Source organism: Saccopteryx leptura, chromosome 12 (genome assembly GCF_036850995.1).
Source record: "Saccopteryx leptura isolate mSacLep1 chromosome 12, mSacLep1_pri_phased_curated, whole genome shotgun sequence".
NCBI classification, from domain to species: Eukaryota; Metazoa; Chordata; class Mammalia; order Chiroptera; family Emballonuridae; genus Saccopteryx; species Saccopteryx leptura.
Window position 1 is genome coordinate 25,687,375 of NC_089514.1, and position 4,772 is coordinate 25,692,146.

Consider the following 4,772-nt stretch of genomic DNA (forward strand, 5'->3'; position numbering starts at 1 on the left):
AGTGAACCACTTAACTTCACACCTTAAGGAACTAGAAAATGAAGAACAAAGACAACCCAAAACCAGCCGAAGAAAGGAGATAATAAAAATCAGAGCAGAAATAAATGAAATAGAGAACAGAAAAACTATAGAAAAAATTAATAGAACAAGGAGCTGGTTCTTTGAAAAGATCAACAAAATTGACAAACCCTTGGCAAGACTTACCAAGGAAAAAATAGAAAGAACTCATATAAACAAAATCCAAAATGAAAGAGGAGAAATCACCACGGACATCGTAGATATACAAAGAATTATTGTAGAATACTATGAAAAACTTTATGCCACTAAATTCAACAACCTAGAAGAAATGGATAAATTCCTAGAACAATACAACCTTCCTAGACTGAGTCAAGAAGAAGCAGAAAGCCTAAACAGACCTATTAGTAGAGAAGAAATAGAAAAAAACATTAAAAACCTCCCCAAAAATAAAAGTCCAGGCCCAGACGGCTATACCAGCGAATTTTATCAAACCTTCAAAGAAGACTTGGTTCCTATTCTACAGAAAGTCTTCCAAAAAAATTGAAGAAGCAATACTTCCAAACACATTTTATGAGGCAAACATAACCCTTATACCAAAACCAGGCAAGGATGGCACAAAAAAAGAAAACTACAGACCAATATCTCTAATGAATACAGATGCTAAAATACTAAACAAAATACTGGCAAATCGAATACAACAACATATTAAAAAAATAATACATCATGATCAAGTGGGATTCATCCCAGAATCTCAAGGATGGTTCAACATACGTAAAACGGTTAACATAATACACCATATCAACAAAACAAAGAACAAGAACCACATGATATTATCAATAGATGCAGAAAAGGCTTTCGATAAAATACAACACAATTTTATATTTAAGACTCTCAACAAAATGGGTATAGAAGGAAAATATCTCAACATGATAAAGGCCATATATGATAAACCATCAGCTAACATCATACTAAATGGCACAAAACTGAAGGCTTTCCCCCTTAAATCAGGAACAAGACAGGGTTGTCCATTCTCTCCACTCTTATTAAATGTGGTACTAGAGGTTCTTGCCACAGCAATCAGACAAGACAAAGAAATAAAAGGCATCCATATCGGAAAAGAAGAAGTAAAGGTATCACTTTTTGCAGATGATATGATCCTATACATCGAAAACCCCAAAGAATCCACAAAAAGACTTCTAGAAAAAATAAGCCAATACAGTAAGGTCGCAGGATACAAAATTAACATACAGAAGTCAATAGCCTTTCTATATGCCAACAATGAAACATTTGAGAATGAACTCAAAAGAATAATCCCCTTCACGATTGCAACAACAACAAAAAAAAATACCTAGGTATAAACATAACAAAGAATGTAAAGGACTTATACAATGAAAACTATAAACCATTGTTAAGGGAAATCGAAAAAGACATTATGAGATGGAAGAATATTCCTTGTTCTTGGTTAGGTAGAATAAATATAATCAAGATGGCCATATTACCCAAAGCTATATACAAATTTAATGCAATTCCCATCAAAATTCCAATGACATTTTTTAAAGAAATGGAGCAAAAAATAATCAGATTTATATGGAACTATAAAAAGCCCTGAATAGCCAAAGCAATCCTAAAGAAAAGGAATGAAGCTGGGGGCATTACAATACCTGACTTCAAACTCTATTATAGGGCCACGACAATCAAAACAACATGGTATTGGCAGAAAAATAGACACTCAGACCAATGGAACAGAATAGAAAGCCCAGAAATAAAACCACATATATATAGTCAAATAATTTTTGATAAAGGGGCCAACAACACACAATGGAGAAAAGAAAGCCTCTTCAACAAATGGTGCTGGGAAAACTGGAAAACCACATGCAAAAGAATGAAGCTGGACTACAGTTTGTCCCCTGTACTAAAATTAACTCAAAATGGATCAAAGATCTAAACATAAGACCTGAGACAATAAAGTACATAGAAGAAGGCATAGATACCAAACTCATGGACCTGGGCTTTAAAGAGCATTTTATGAATTTGACTCCACAGGCAAGAGAAGTGAAAGCAAAAATTAATGAATGGGACTACATCAGACTAAGAAGTTTTTGCTCAGCAAGAAATTGATAACAAGATAAACAGACAGCCAACTAATTGGGAAATGATATTTTTAAACACCTGCTCAGATAAGGGCCTAATATCCAAAATATACAAAGAACTCATAAATCTCAACGACAAACAAACAAACAATCCAATAAAAAAATGGGAAGAGGATATGAACAGACACTTCTCCCAGGAAGAAATACGAATGGCCAACAGATATATGAAAAGATGCTCATCTTCATTAGTTATTAGAGAAATGCAAATCAAAACTGCAATGAGATACCACCTCACACCTGTTAGACTAGCTATTATTAACAAGACAGGTAATAGCAAATGTTGGAGAGGTTGTGGAGAAAAAGGAACCCTCATCCACTGTTGGTAGGAATGTAAAGTAGTACAACCATTATGGAATAAAGTATGGTGGTTCCTCAAAAAACTGCAAATAGAACTACCTTATGACCCAGCAATCCCTCTACTGGGTATATACCCCAAAAACTCAGAAACACTGACTCGTAAAGACACATGCAGCCCCATGTTCATTGCAGCATTGTTCACAGTGGCCAGGACATGGAAACAACCAAAAAGCCCATCAATAGATGACTGGATAAAGAAGATGTGGCACATATACACTATGGAATACTACTCAGCCATAAGAAATGATGACATCAGATCATTTATAGCAAAATGGTGGGATCTTGACAACATTATACGGAGTGAAATAAGTAAATCAGAAAAAACCAGGAACTGCATTATTCCATACGTAGATGGGACATAAAAGTGAGACCAAGAGACATTGATAAGAGTGTGGTGGTTACGGGGGGAGGGGGGAGGGGGGAGAGGGAGAGGGAAGGGGGAGGGGGAGGGGCACAAAGAGAACTAGATAGAGGGTGACAGGACAATCTGACTTTGGGTAATGGGTATGCAACATAATTGAACGATAAGATAACCTGGACATGTTATCTTTGAATATATGTATCTTGATTTACTGATGTCACCCCATTAAAAATAAATACAATAAAAAAAAAGAAAAAAAAAAAGAAAGACATACTATACAAATGAAAATAAAAAAAAGCAGGTATACTTATACCAGACAAAACAGGCATTAAGCCAAGAATGTTAACAAGAAATAAGGAGGTCATTATATAATGATAAAGTGGGTGAATTTATCAAGTAATATAACAATCATAAGTAAATATTCCCCCTAGCTATATTAAGCAAATATTAATAGTTTTGTGGGAGAAATGGGGAACAAAATAGAGAACTTCAGTACTCTATTTTCAGCAATGGATAAACATCCAAACCAAAAAAATCAATAAGAAAACAGAGGACTTTAACTGCACATTAGACCAGATGGACTTAAAAGGCATTTACAGAAAATTCCACCCATCAGCAGCAGAATGCACATTTTTAATTGCACATGGAATATTCTCCAGAATAGAGCATATGACAGCCACAATACAATTCTTAACAAATGCAAGAAGACTGAAATTATACTAAGTACCATTTCTGACCATAATGGTATGAAACTAGAAATCAACAAGAGGAAAACTGGAAAATTTACAAGATTATAAAAACTAAACAACTTACTGCTAAACAGATCAAATAAATCAAAATGGAACAAATTTATCTTGAAACAAATGAAAATGAAAATATGATATGTGAAAACCTATGGGATGCTGCAAAAAGAAGTTTCAAGAAGTTTATAACAAAAAATGCTTACTTTAAGAAACACAGATCTCAAATAAACAACCTAACTTTAGACCTCAAAGAACAGGGAAAAGAAGAACAAACTAAGCCTAATGTGAGCAAAAGAAAGGAAAAAACAAAGTTTGGACTGGAAATTAATAAAATAGACACCAGAAAAACAAACAGAAAAATAAAATAAAATTAAGAGCTGGTATGGCCCTGGCCGGTTGGCTCAGTGGTAGAGTGTTGGCCTTGTGTGCAGGAGTCCTGGGTTTGATTCCCGGCCAGGGCACACAGGAGAAGCGCCCATCTGCTTCTCCACCCCTTCCCCTCTTCTTCCTCTCTGTCTCTCTCTTCCCTCCCGCAGCCAAGGCTCCATTGGAGCAAGGTTGGCCCGGGCGCTGAGGATGGCTCTATGGCCTCTGCCTCAGGCACTAGAATGGCTCTGGTTGCAACAGAGCGGTGCCCCAGATGGGCAGAGCATTGCCCCCTGGTGGGCATGCCGGGTGGATCCCGGTCGGGCGCATGTGGGAGTCTGTCTGACTGCCTTCCCATTTCCAACTTCAGAAAAATACAAAAAAAAAAAAAAAAAAAGAGTTGGTGGTTTGAAAATATAAAACAAAATTAACAAAAACAAAACCACAATGAAATATTTATCACCTCACACCTGTTAGAATGGCTATCGTCAAGAAGACAGAGGTAACAAATGCTGGCAAGTGTGTGGAACAAAATTGAATCCTTGTACACTGCTGGTGGGAATGTGAACCAGTACAGCCACTGTGGAAAGCAGTACAGAGGTTCCTCTAGAAATTAAAAATAGAATTACCGCAAGAACCAGCAACCAGCAATCCCACTTCTGAGTATACAAAGAAAATAAAAACAGGATATTGAAAAGATATCTGCATTCCCATGTTCATGGCAGCACCCTTCACAATAGCCAAGACAGGGAAAGAACCTAAGTGTCTGGCAATGAA

At 36.3% G+C, this 4,772-nt stretch overlaps 1 non-coding gene across 1 annotated transcript; it reads left to right on the forward strand.

The window, feature by feature from the left end:
- Positions 1-4,014: 4,014 nt before the first annotated feature.
- On the forward strand, positions 4,015-4,090 carry TRNAT-UGU (transfer RNA threonine (anticodon UGU)). Its single transcript has one exon. It is a non-coding gene; the product is annotated as a tRNA-Thr (tRNA).
- Positions 4,091-4,772: the final 682 nt, after the last annotated feature.